This window comes from Melopsittacus undulatus, chromosome 5 (assembly GCF_012275295.1).
Source record: "Melopsittacus undulatus isolate bMelUnd1 chromosome 5, bMelUnd1.mat.Z, whole genome shotgun sequence".
NCBI classification, from domain to species: domain Eukaryota; kingdom Metazoa; phylum Chordata; class Aves; order Psittaciformes; family Psittaculidae; genus Melopsittacus; species Melopsittacus undulatus.
The window spans coordinates 2,545,993-2,560,629 of NC_047531.1; the positions used below are offsets into that span (position 1 = coordinate 2,545,993).

Genomic DNA, 14,637 nt, shown 5'->3' on the forward strand with positions numbered 1-14,637 from the left:
TGTTTCTCTTTCTCTTTTAAGCATACAAGAAAGCTGCACATTAAATTCAGGATGATGATGGAGAGTTCCAATATATGGTCAATGAAATTAATTCCACCTATTCCAGGCAAAAACTTCTGAACTCAAGAAAAGGAAAACAAATGCTAAAAACAGGGAAAGGGGAAGACAGAAAAACATACAGCTAAGTTCCATATGTTATTGCACACAGTGAAACTACACACTGCAAAACCCCAACACTGAACAATACTCTTATTGATACCTTTCTCAGTCAATTCACGTTCAGTTTTACCTGTCTAGATCTTTCTACAAGACCTGGGCATCTCACAGCAACACTGCTGGCAGATACACTCTGCTACACAAAGCCCAGAAGTAGCAGTGTAAAATACACTTCATTCAGCTTCACTTTAAGACAATCAAACTATCAAAATGAGGAACATCTCACCTACCTATTATACTAGCAAAGATAGAGCAATTGTACATGCCTTAGTGACTAAGTCTCAGTTTTGGCAGACAGAAGACTAATGCACACTTACTGTTCTCCTCACTCTCTTTGTAGCTGCCAAGTTTTAGCCAGCAATTGCTCATGGTGCAGACAAAAAGGGACTGAACTGCAATACTCTACTCAGTGTTAGTCAGGCATTGTAATCCAGTATTTTAACTGCCAGTGGTACTACACCAGTGCTAAACAAAGAGAAAAAGAAGTACCATCATCCTCCATTTGACAGCAGATTTATCCTTGACCTTGATCTTTTCAGGTTTGCTGGACAGTACATAGGTAACCTGACCTTGCCAGACCACTGAACACATAATTAAACAAAAATACAAATTAAGAGTTAGAGCTCCAAAATATACAGTAGATTAGATATAAGAAATAAATTCTTTCCTATGAGGGTGCTGAGGCGCTGGCACAGGGTGCCCAGAGAAGCTGTGGCTGCCCCATCCCTGGCAGTGCTCAAGGCCAGGTTGGACACAGGGGCTTGGAGCAGCTGCTCCAGTGGAAGGGGTCCCTGCCCGTGGCAGGGGTTGGAGCTGGAGGAGCTTTAAGGTCTCTTCCAACCTAAACCATTTTATGATTCTATGGTAGATGTTCCACTCAATGACACATTAAGAAATACCAACACCATCAAGAGCTTTACATTGAGTTTCACGTAAATATTATTTCTTTGAGCTTGTTTTATCACATGGGGAATAAACAAACCTTGAAATCCTACTAAAAGTGACTCAGTAGCCTTTGCTCTAGAAAGAGCTACTTTCCTACCATAGTGTGACAGTAAAGACTATGGACATTTTTTGTAATTGCTTCTGGCATAGAAAAGCATATGGAGGAAGTGGGGAGGAAATAACAAGCAAAACTGACACTTTCCAGTTTGTAGTTAATCTTCTTAAGGCAAACTATAAACCTAAATATACCTCTCCCATTTTCCAAGACCAACCCTGATGTCCTTCAAACATTCTTACATTAACTTGCTGTAACTTGGTGGGGGGGGAGAAGAAATAGGAAGCTAAAAGCTTGCCTAGTTTAAAACCAGATATAATGTAATATGAAAATATAGCTACTCTGAAGCATGCAAGGCAAGCTGGGTCTGTAGAACAGGCTTGACACAAATTATGGCTGTAGCACAGCATCATAAGAGCAGAGAGCTGCAGCTGACAAGTCACTCAAGAAGTCTGGGAGATGGCAAGGAAGGAGGGGTACGTCATAGCTTTCGTACAACTCAAATATTAGCATCCCAAAGTAAAATTTCTCCTGTAACACTGTACAACATTCTACTACCAAAAAAAAAGAGGAAAGGAAAAAGCTTTATACTGAATGCAAGAGCACACATGCTGGTGAGAGGCTTGTTTCCTGATGTCTAGAAGTTCTGAGAAGTTGGACTGGTGCTCAAAAGAGTTCTGAGGGAGCCTTTCAGCAACCTACCAGGGAATCAGGCAGGGTTTCAAAGAGCTTTTCAAGGGTAACACAGAAAGACTGCATTCAAGAATCCTCTCCTATGGCAAACCAATGTGCTTTATTAAAACAAAGTGCCCTTTTATATTAATGATCTGTTAGATTAAGGATTGCACTTGCCAAATGCACTGGAGATTCTACAGCATATTGGGATGCCTTGCATTCCAGAGAATATTTATGTTACATGAAGTAAAACGGGGGAAATGAAGAAAAACAGAAGAGGAAACTGCAACAGAGCAGCTACCAAAGCAGCTTGGAAGTCCTACACAGGTTTCTGCTTCATTCGGAAGGAATTTTAAGCAGGATAGGTACAGGTTTACCAACAGTCCTGAAAAAATTCCAGTGCCATCTTGTCATTCTTCCACATTATTTTAAGCATTAAAATCTCATCATTATAGGCAGGTTTTATGCAATAAGAGATTAAACAAAGCTTATAATTAGCTGATAGATAGGGTATCACCTAAGTGCAGCTCCTTTGTTTACACAAACATCTGCAACCATCCTTTAAACAGAGATAAAACAACAGATTTGATAGTTTAAGCACAGAAAAGATCTTAACCTTAAACAAAGATGGAGCCAGTAACCCTTCTGTGACTGCTGGCATAATCCCACTGATGGCAACAATCCAAATGGTTTTCATCCATGCTACAAATCAAAGTTGTTTCCTATCAAAAATTGGGTAAAGAATGTCAGAGTTGTTTTTCTTGAAACATGGTCTATTCAGCTTAAAATAACCACACATCTTGTACGTCAGGCATTTTATCGCTGGAATATGTATGCAAGTAATGGAATATAACATAAAGTGAGGCTGCAGCTCACTTGTTTTTATCATCTGTGGCAAAGTTACACTAATGAGCAGCAATAGCTTCACTTTTCCAACTCAGTAGCACATATTACTCAATCACTTGTAAAGAAAGGGAGAACAATATGACTCACACAGGCAAGGAAAGTCCTCTAAATACCTCACTTGACACTGCTGTTGGAAACCTTCTTCTTCAGCCCATTTCTAATCCCTCATCTGACTCAGCTGCTGTTTTGTGAATTCTCCAGTTCAATGGGAAATTATAACACCAGTCGGTAGCTTCCTACTGCAGCCTCCATGCAGTTGCTAGAACACTGTTCTGTGTCTGCATGGGAAGAGTGGGCGTCTGCCAAAACAGCTACATTTACAGCTCTCACTTTTCATCTCTGTTTCAGCTGTGAGTTCCTGCATCCTTCCCCCTTCGGAATGTACTTGAACACCACCCTCAACTTATCACAGGATGAATAGGATCCCAGAAATATGAATTGCTTACATAGTGGTGGATACTTGATACTCACTCCAGAGAACAAGGTTAGTGTTCTTTTGCTACTCTCTGCTGCAGGAATACCAAAGACCCATAATAAAGGCATTATTGTGCAACATTCTATATAAAGAAATACAGATATAGGCCCAAAGACTAAGATTTAAATAAAAACCCCTGTAACAGGAGAATATTATCATGCCAAAAGCACGTACTTCTGTGTATGCAAGTTAGTCATAATACTTCATCGGTCCTTACTGGCCACCAACAAAAACAGTAAGAGGCAAACTCAGAAAGATTACTACCTCCCTCTACGTATACACACATAGAAAAAAAGATTGGAAAAAAATGTTATATAAAAAAAAGAATGTTATATAAAAAAAAGAATGTTATATAAAAAAGAATGTTATATAAATTATACACTTACATAAAATATAATAGAAAATAATAAAAATATATAATACAAATGTCACATGCATCTTTGTAGCCCCCTTCAGATACCAGAAGGCTGCTCTGAGGTCTCCACACAGCCTCCTCTTATTTATTATAAATAAATAAATCTTAAAAGTCTGCTTAACTACAGGAAAATTTCAAAAAGCTTTCAATTGTGTTCTGATATATTTAAATAGCTATCAACAAAGAAGAAAAATTCACAATGTCTGAAAAGTTGTATCATTCTGTCAACTGGATAAGTAAGAAGAAATCAAACATTATAGAATACAAGTATTAAGAAAACAAGTAAGTTTCTACTAACATGCCAACATTTCCTCAATGTGATGCACCAGTTCTGTGCATCTGAAGTATCTGGGTTTATACTTTCTTGCCACTGATGCACTCTCTCTATTTAGAGGAGCGGTTTCACTTCAGCACTGATGAGAAACTGGGTCATATGAGATCTGATTAGCCCTCTGGAGATGCCTCTCTGCACTTAGTATAGAGGAAGCCTGAGATTATCACATTCCTAAACAACTTGACCTACAGTTCCATACAAGCTTCAAGGGAAAAACAGCATTACCACAGTCTCACCTACCAACCACTTACTCTGACCCATGTCCTCTCCCTGCTTTACAGCAGTACAACCGTTCATGCATCTACATAGCAAACAGCTTTAGGAGCCCACCCAATTCAAACCAAACTCCTGAATGCTCCTGCAACAAGGAAGAACACAGGAATTCAGAAAGGAAAAGAACACAACCCTCTCTATTGGCAACTGCAACACGTTAAGGGGACCATGAATAAAGACCCTCAGTTCAGCTTTAGCTCCTACAGGCCATACTGTACTAATGAAACTCAACTCCACTCAAAGCTTTGCTGCAAGTCCACACAAGTTTCTGTAACCCATTAACTCTGACCTCTGAATCCACATTTTAACTCAGAATACTATCTCCAGCAAGCTTGCTGGTAGTGTTCCTCCACCAGCTGCACTACACTGCAGGGACAGCCAGCACAGCAGTAAGGAGCAGTGTCTGAAGAAAACAGAAGTGAAAAGTTAAGACAACACAGAAGCATAACAGCAAAGCAAGTTCAAGAACAGTTAAGAGCTTCTCCTGACCACTAGGTTCAGGAGCCAAACAACTTAGTACACATGTATTTTTCATGCTTCACCCTCTCACTACAAGAAAACAAATAGTTACTACACTACTACTTCTGACCCAAGCACTCATGTGTCACTACAGTTATATACAGTAATAAACTCCATAGATAGTTCTGAGAAAAAATAGAGCAAACATCATTTTTATGGGGTTGTTTTTATGGGGTTGTTACAGGAGCCTACTATTTTAAACATCTTGTGGGTTTTACTCTTTTTCAGACAACTGAATTGCAGGGGGAGTTACTATTATTTAACTCTTAAAGTAATTTAAATGTATCCAAAGTCTTCAAACCAACCTTTTCCAGCTCTGCATTATGGCCCTTTATCCCCTCCACCCTACAATTCTTTATCATTCCTATCTTCAGTTTCTCATAAAGAATGACTATTTTAAATCTCAGTAAAGCTGACCTAGAAGACAAAAACTTCTGCTTTCTCAAGTCACAGTATTTAAAGATTAGGAGGTAATTTGTTCAATGAAGTCAGAAGAATTACTGAAGAAAATACTTCACATTCTCTATCTTCAAGCTTGTATTTCATAAATGAGTTTTCAGGGTTCACGGTTCAAAAGTAAAACAAAAACTAGTCTGTAACAACATAATCCAATATCCTTTAGCTATTCATTATACTACTTCATTCAAGTATTTTAGCAATGAACAGTTTGCCCTGATCCTCAGTTCAAATTCATTCTGGCATACAGGGAGGGCAGATTGAAAGTGAGGGGTGAGAACTGAGCCAGTCTCAACCAGACAGACTTCTCTTAGCATAGAAAGCTTTACATAGAAGCCCACAACACACTTTCCCCAGTTGCAAGCATACGAATAATAACTCATGTTTACTAAAGCATTGGATGTTTACCTGTTAATGCTGACCTTCACATTTGGTTGAATTCCCAAGCTTATTGCTCATGAAGAGAGAAACTGACAGCCAAAAGTATTTCTGTACACACACTACAAGAACTCAAAAAGAAAGGCAAACATTTCTACATTTCTTAGAAGTCACAAAGCCCAAAGGCTCCTCTGTGAACACAAACTAGAAAGCCAGCTGTAATGAGAGGTCATGATATATAATCAGCTATCAAACAGAAGCAACCTTTAATCACACCATTGTGGTCTTGATTTGAACTGAAGGAAAAAGTTTCCCACCTCATCACCAGACCACACTGACCATTTTCAAAATACAAGATTACATTGCACAGCATCTCTGCAAACACACTAAACATGCTCCTACCCTCAATCACAAGGCAAACCTACAGAGATATACTGAACCTTGAAGAACAGCAGGTTAATTTCCCAAACACCTGCACTGTTAAGTTTCTAGGGTGTGAGGAACAAAACTAAAAGCAGAAAGACAAAGCCAAGAAAGAATTCTTCTTATGACACAAAATAACAGAAAAAACACCCAAAGTTGGCACTGCATCCTATGCATTTAAGAGGGGAAAGAGTATGAAGGTATCAGCAGCTTGCTGCAATATACACTAAAGTTTAATTGTTTGCACAGTTCACTGCAGCAACTCAAGTAAGTTCACTGCACTGACCTTTCTTCAAAGGAGAAAGCACAGGAAAACCCCCAAACATAAGGAGCACGGTTTACAACTATAAGAATTTATCATGACACTACACATTTTCTGGCAGCTAATTGTCCACAACTGGAGACAGTGTAAATGAAACCAACTGCTTCTGTGGTGTGACACTGTTGGCAGGTTATACACAGCCAGGATTTCTCTGACAAGTTATCTTTAAATACAAAAGTCAATCTAACTTAGCTCCACTGTATACTCTTACCCACCCTTGAAGCATATGCCATCACTGTCCTATGGAGCACACAGTGCTAAAGTATAATTTCAAATACAGATTTCTCTTATCCTTAGTTATGAAAGCAAACATTTATAAAGGCATTCCACAAAATAAAAGCCTTATTAATAGAGACTGCCTCAGTTCTAACACCTTTTCAGATCCTCTGTATTGCCCAATACTGCCATGAATGGACTTCTCAACTCTGTGGATACTCTTCCCACACTCTGGGAAAGATGGAGTACAACAGGATCCAAAGCACTTACCCACACACCTCGTAACTATTACAAGTTATACAACAACAGTAGCTCCCCTGTTCACTTTCCAAAAACATTTAGCTAATCATTTGCTTAAAATTAAGCTTGTGTCCTTCTGAAGCACCAAGATATTACAGTTTTACTTCTACAAGCTATTTCAGTGAACTAATACACTCTATGGACCAAATTGCTGCAATGACAAACATGATATAAGGTAAAAACGACTTTTTAAGCTAAAGAATAAAGTTTGGCAACAAAAAACCCCAGTAGATATGAACTGCCTGGGAGTAAATTTAGGACAGATATTAGAAGAGTGATTTAATCTGAAATTCCAGAACAGCCTTTCACAAGCAGCAACGGAAATAGATATTTCATCAAGTGTATCACAAGAAATTAACAAGTAGGATTCTATAATGTAGCCTGCACATAACATCATTCTGAATACTCTCAGCACCATGAAGTTATTGGCATTCCCAAGTCTGAAGTTACTACATTTTATATAGATTTTAGGTTTGAATTACACTAGGTGATGCACAAGTCTGGAATACTAGAGACTCCCATCGCTTTTACCACATCTAGCTATTCCAGGTGCCCACAGTTTTTGTGAATAGATTACATCTCCAAAAGTATGCACACAAATGCATCTTTATGCGATGATAAATACCTTACAGATTGAGGTATATAGTAGGGAGAAACCTAAAAAGTAAACTGTGCTTATATGGTTTACTTCAGAGAAACTTGAACTAAACTAAGAAATCCAGTACCAGTTGAACAGGAATTTTCTGTTATGCCCATGAAGCTCATCACTTAAACATGGACTTACGCAGCTAATCTACCACAAGAATACAGTGTCTTGCAAAGAGGCTGTATTTTGAATAGTATCTTTATTAACCACCACAAAAAAATACTGCCAAAGTGTTATCTTTCATTTGAATAAGGATCTTCATTCTTTCTAAGATAAAGGTAAACTCTCCAGTCTCGAATCCTGTCAAAATCTGCCCAAAATGAATGGTATTTTGCTCAAGCCCCAACAGCACTTGTTGTACTGAAACTGTCACAACACACTGGCAAGTCACATTTAACACAGCAACTATGACTCAAGAAGACTTGCAATCATTAGTTATGTTTAAGACTATACATAAGGCAGTGACAGCACATGAGATGCTTTATAAAACAAGTGATTAATATAGCAGCACTTCACAAACTGAATATTCAGCTACTTGAATAGCTGCCTGGAACACTGTTATCGACACAATACAGCAAATACTTTAAACGTCAGAAAGGAAACAAGTGTGAACAGCAATATGAAAGAGAAAACAGGTATCATTCTATATAAATACTAAAATAGTTCTATATACTCAAAGCACAGCCCCTAAAGTTCAGCAGTACTTGCAGCCCTTTTTTGGTTTAAATTTCCCTTTGCTGCATTTAGCAACCATTTCCTTCGTCATTCTTGTTTTTCCTTCCAGATGTCATGAACAGTCATTTTTCATTTAGTTTGACAAGAAATTTAACCAACAATTTTCTTTACTCACTTCCTCCCAGAAAATCAAATGGTCTTATTTTACTGCCACAGAATATAATTATCCTATGAACTGGATGCTCATTCTTCAAGAGATTCAGTACAGTTGTGTTGAGACCGAGTTACATTATAAATACAGTTCCTGTGTATATGAAGTTATATCCTTATTTCTACATGGTGTAAGTCTGGGTAATGTTGCTGCCAAGAAGTACATTAAGAACTCTCACATTCACAAAATTTATGACAGGCCTTCAAATACTCAAAACAGTCTGCTAAAAAGAGGTTATCTTACCCATCAGATACAGCCTAAAAACTTGTGGGGTCTTTCATCTGTTTTTTTCCACTAAAACAGATATTCAGTCAGTTTTCTATGGCTCATGCCAACATTCCTTTGGAAGCAGACATGTATACTGAAATTTAAGTAATGTATTTATTTTTCCCCATAAAATGCAGTCCATTCACTGTACGTTGGATTTTTACCAGCTATGTTACTTTACTGGATGGTCACATATTTTGTAGCTCTTTACAAACCCAAGACATTTTCCATGTTTTATTTATACTGAAAAAAACAAGTACTGGCTTGTTACAGATCTCACCTTCTTGAAAACTCCACCAGACTACCAACACAGGAGCCTCACAGAGCATACACAGATCAAAAACCTGCAGATTAAGAACAGCATCTGCCAAATCTCAGTTTTAGTTGGTTACTTTTAAATGACTGTGGAGACAAAACTTCATATGAACATTCCTGAGGAGGAACCACCTTATAAAAGCCACTACAGAAGTACACTGCTTCTCAACTGCAAATTAGGGGTTTCTTTTCTCTTAAATAAATAAATCTACTTACTCATGACCGGAAACTTCTTTGCGTATAATCCAGGAGAGGTCTTGAAGCAAAGTATGTAGTTGGAGAAGGCTTCTCAGATGTATACATGTCCTAATGATGGTAGGAAAACAAAGAGACAAATCATTTTTGATCTTCAAATAACTAGAATAAATGTTTACATATAAACTGCCCTTCCTACTATCCTTTCATCCTCCTTGTTAAAAAAAGGAACACAAAGATGTATTTTTTATGACTGGGGAACTTCACTGCTTATGGATATATTTTGTATTTTATCAACTCCAAATGTGCACTTTCTTTTAACATTCATATTAGAAACTTGTGTGCATGTACTATTTCACAAAGTATAACTTCTCCCAAAAGATAACAATCTTCAGAAGTTAAAAGTACAAGACTATAACATGGAGATAGTAACTGAAAATACCAAAGAGCATTTTCCTTCAACAAGCAGGAAGAACTACAAATCAGTTTACTAAAGCGGCATGGGTTGGCATTAGCATCCAACACCACCTCCTCAGGAACAAAACCTGAAAGAACTTACTGTTTGTAGCAACCATAACTCATCAGCTCAGTCAATTCACAACCAAAATGGGAAAAGATATCAAAGTAGGGCAGATATGGATTCACTAACAATGTGCCTGGCTCTCCCCGAAGCGAGATGTAGAGGATTTCATCTCCAACAGCGACAGCACAGCAAGGACATTCTAGAAAACTTATTATATAATCTCCCTCCTGCTGCTAAAAGCAAGTTTATACAAGTCTGACAGAACAGCGAACCGAAAGTAACTTAACCTCACAGCTGAGATGAAAAGAGAAAACTGAACACATCTATTAAGCTAAAGAGCTCTCCTCTAATACCTGCACAAGCAGAGTTTCTGTAAATTACAGAATACGATGAGATTTCTTTCCTCTTTCAAAAAAATCAACCAGAACTTGCTGAACCTGACCACGTGTGCTAATCCAGCCAAAGACTATCTTGTGCTGACTCAGATTTCAAGCCTCAACTCTCCTGATCTCTTAAGGTTTAAAACACAAAAAGACAAAAGTAGAGATCTAACTTTCCCCCCGACACTTGACTTTACACAACACCTCCAGATCTACAGCATGTGCCAAAGAAGTAGAGGAACTATCACAGGACCGGATTCACATCACAGGAAGGCTCCTATATCAAATGCTAAACCCAGTTTTGTAAAAGAAAAAGAATCCAACTGCAACAGGAAGCCTTTGAAAACGCTGCAGACTGACAACTACAAGCAACTCTTTCTGCATTGAAAAAGGCAGGGAAGGGGCTCAGTAGGGGAAGAAAATGGTATCATGCTGAAGAAATACATATGCAAATATTATATATTAACCCCCAGTGAACACGAAACCATTAGATGCTGCAGTCACTCATGAGGAATAGTTTGAACTGCTGGTCCTGTCAATTCTCTATGAATGGCTGCTACATGAAGCACACAAAGCCTAATCAAAGTGTCTGGTTAAAACACATCACCAGAAGTGCAGTCTTACCACCTTCCTTTTTATTACTGGTGTCAGAATTCACAGACAGGATTTCCATGACATGTAATTATTTACTGGACTAATTACAGCTATTATCTTCAGAACATCACATGAGTCAAACAGGTGGCCTTCAACCCAGGTTCAAAGCACTTTTGACCAGAGCTTCATACTACCCCTTGGGTCCAAATTGTTCTTTACTCATCTACAGAATCTCTCATCCAACTTGTTTTTGCAAAGGTACAGTCTCACCTTAGTTTTGTAAATATGAACTAACATCACTGTGCCTCAGAGACATCACTTTACAAGATATTTTATTGTGTGTATACACAGGAAAAGGCTGTTCATTAGGAAAAAAACCAAAACATCAGTTCTGAGAACCACTTAAGGCTAATAATAGATAATTATGCACTGTATGGTTTACAAAAATCTGGTCACACACTAAGGAAATACGTTGGGGAAAATATAGCAGCTAAATACTACCTAAAAGTGTGTCAGAACCCTGAAAGCAATTGTTGCACTACACCACAGAACTGCACTACCAGCTCTAAGATGTCACTCTTATCTTGCCTTCTACATCTAAGTATTTTACTTAGCTATTGCCAATATTTGCTTAGTAGCCAACATAGACTTCTGGTTAAATTCACATTTTGTTCTTTGAAATAACACTGCTTTATAAAAAAGGAAAATCAACACTGGCAAATATCAGGTCTGTACTAGCGCATTACAACATTGATGCTTTTCCTTAAGATGTGTGTAAAAAACTAAACAGTTACTCCTCAGCTCTCCCAGCCAATGACCTGATTTCTTTCAATGGTTATAGGGTTCTCTCTAACTGTTACACAACAGCGAAAGAAAGAAAGAGCATTACTTCTTGAGTGTCTTGCTGAAAGATACCACCTTGGAAAAACTGTCTTCTTATTCAGAATAACACCTGACGTCCTGTAATGCTTTCCATTGCAATTAACAAGGCTATAAAAAACCCACACACGTACCTTTGATCCCTCTCTGTTCCTAAAGAGCCAATCCTTGTATTCCAGCCAGTCTTTCCTCTGCTAACACACACCCACCTGCCCTTGGTGGTATTCACCTTAAGGAGCTGTGAAACTACCAGGGGTTTAAACTTAGATTTGAAAAGAATGCCTCAATTGAGAGAAGCCTTTTAGGACTTCAAATTCAAGCACACTAATAATACAGTTACATGTTTCCACACCTATGGGTACTTTGTTTCAGGATACTTAACAGGACCCAGACTGCAACTAAGTTACAGCATCTTAGAACTGTCCCAACTATAACTAGAGAAAAGATACTCCTTTAAGTTGTCGATTAAAGACCTGGGTCTAGTCTGTGTGTATGTTATTGCAGTACCTGTTTCACTTAGATGCTAAGAAGTTAACATTAAGAATTTGTGTCCCAAATTCCAGAACTAGAAATGACAGGAGCACCACACAACTGCGCTGTGTTTAAACATACACACAAAGACAAAATAGCTTAAAGAGAGCCTAACTGACACAAATCAGTATTTTACTGCCCTTTACTTTCTTCTTAGAACCAAAATGTTATGGTCCCTCAAAGAAAACACATACAGAGATTTCAGAAGCACATGCTTCAAAGTTTTATAGATAGATGGCTGGCAAAACATTAAGTCTGAAATTATTGGTTTCCATGCTATATAATCAGAGGGCAAAAGAACAGCTGGTTAAAAGGCAGTTCTACCGAACACTTATTTTACACTGCATCCAAGTTAAATTAACTTCAAAGTTATAAGCAGTGAAAACAGAAGTTAAAAAGGAGCAAACCTAAGTTACTTAAGAGCACAGCTATTAAGAAGCAAATCATACAAATTCCTAATACAACACCAAGCTTCCGAGTGTTCCAGCTCAGGTGAATGCCCAAGACAGCTCAAACACAAGACTCACACCAAAACAGGTCTACTACTGTCTAAGAACCTCCACAAAACCATTGACTGGCGACAGATGAGGAAGCACAAACGAAACAAGCACGATGACACACCCTCCTTTGTTCATAGTAGGAATATTTACACTACAAAGCGTTGAAGCAAATTGCTTTGAGTTTCAGGCACTGCTGATTGGCCACTGTATTTCATAGACACACGCCTAGCAGAGTTTGAGTTTCGACTGTCACACAGCAGCTCCGGACTGCAGGGGACACACCAAGCTAAACAAGCAGAGAGCAACCACTTAACAAAATTATACTAATAAAACTGATCCTCCACAAAATGCACTTGCTGTGAACAAGGCAGATGTGCATTGGGTGTCATTTCCCTGTAACTGAAAGGTAAAAAGTAACTACACTCACAGGCAGCTTTATGTAAAGCTGCAGGCACAAAGAAAGTTAGTCTCAAGTGTATGCGGGCAAACGACTGGTGCAGGAGTTTGGCGACAGTGATTTAAGTCACCACTTGACCCTCATTCAGCCGCAGTCCAACGGCTCTGGTGGTTTCCTACAGGCAACCATCCACACCACCAGAAGAACCCGAAACATCTCGGAATTGGCTCTTTGTGGATGGTCCCAGCAAGGACTTAGTGAGGGAGATGGAGACTGACGCCTGTTGGCAAGCACAGCCTGGGGGAAGGGAAGCACGCAGGACTGCCGACCCTTGTGTGCCTGACCTGGCACTTTTCACCACATACCTGAAGCATTACAAAAGGCAGAAGAGACAGCAGGTACAGGAAGCACTGCCCGAAAGCCGCATTAAAACAGGGGTTCAACCATCCAAAACCTCCCTGCTCCCACCTGGACAGAGAAGGGGGGGTCCACAACGAGACCCCAAAGCCGTGAACCCCAAAACACTTCCACAGACACACAGCATCCCCAGCTCCTGTGGGAGGCCCAGCGCCCCTCACTTTCCTGATGGAAGTGCACCCCTCACCACCATGTTTGGGATCCCTTCCCGTCCCCCCTCCAACCGCCACCACACCTCACTCAAGCGCTACCATGGGACCCAGGAGCATCTCCAACACTCGGGCTCAACCGCCTTCCGCACCGCTCCGGCCCCACAGCTGCACACACACTGCCCTGCCCGCTCTCCCCTCAGCAGCCCGGACTCTGCACACACACGGCCCCTCCGCTCGGAATGGAACAGTCTGAACCACTCCAGTACCCTCCGGGAGCCGGCTCCGGCCGCTTCCACCTCCCCAGCGCCGCGGGTGGTGCGCGCAGCCCGGTCTCCCCCCGGGGGAGGATGGTATTGCCCACCTCCCCTCAGCTCCGTAAGGAAGCAGGTCCCACCCCGGCCGCCCCGATGGGGAGCTCCGGCGCGGCATCCCCCCCCTCCCCAATGGGAAAGGAAGGGTCCAGGAGGACCAGATCCCCCGGGGGAGCCGCACAATGGCCGGACGTTACCGGCTCCCCTTTACCTTTGCTCGGCTTCCTCCTCCTTTCCGGGGCCTCCAGCGGCAGTTCCCCGCCCAACTGCCCCGGGACCGGCGGCCTCCAACCAGGAAGTGCCCCGGTGTGACACCGGCACTATAGCAACCGGCCCCGCCCCTCCCGCAACGCTGACCCGCCGCCATCTTGGGCTCACAACGAGGCACGGAGGTGACCGGCCGCGCTGCGGGCTCTGGGGCCGCTGCCGCCATCTTGTGCCCGTGACGAGGCCGGGGCTAAGGGAGGCAGTGTTCGCATGGGCTCTGCTGCCCTGGTGCTCGTAGGGATGGGTTTACAGCGAGGAGCATGGCTGGCTACAGGGCTGAGCCCTGCTGCCTCCAACACCCTTCTCAGGTACCTACCCGGGAGTGTCAGGCTGGGCCTGCGCCTCTGCACTGAGGTACATGGCAGGAGCAGGCTTCCTGTGAAAAAATAAAGAGGTGAAAAACATAAAACAGGTGTTTTGCCCCTTGGATTTATCTTGACTGCTGTGCTGTGAACACAACACCCTCATT

General features: G+C 40.8%; 1 protein-coding gene across 2 annotated transcripts in view; it reads right to left on the reverse strand.

Annotated features, from left to right (window-relative positions):
• USP6NL (USP6 N-terminal like) overlaps positions 1-14,181 on the reverse strand; it is a 117,910-nt gene extending 103,729 nt beyond the window's left edge. For both annotated transcript variants that reach the window (XM_034063389.1, XM_034063390.1), the window contains exons 1-2: positions 14,113-14,181; positions 9,239-9,328 (exon numbers count right to left, since the gene is read on the reverse strand). The gene's annotated coding sequence lies outside the window, so the exon portion shown is untranslated. The remainder of the gene's footprint in view (positions 1-9,238; positions 9,329-14,112) is intronic.
• Positions 14,182-14,637: the final 456 nt, after the last annotated feature.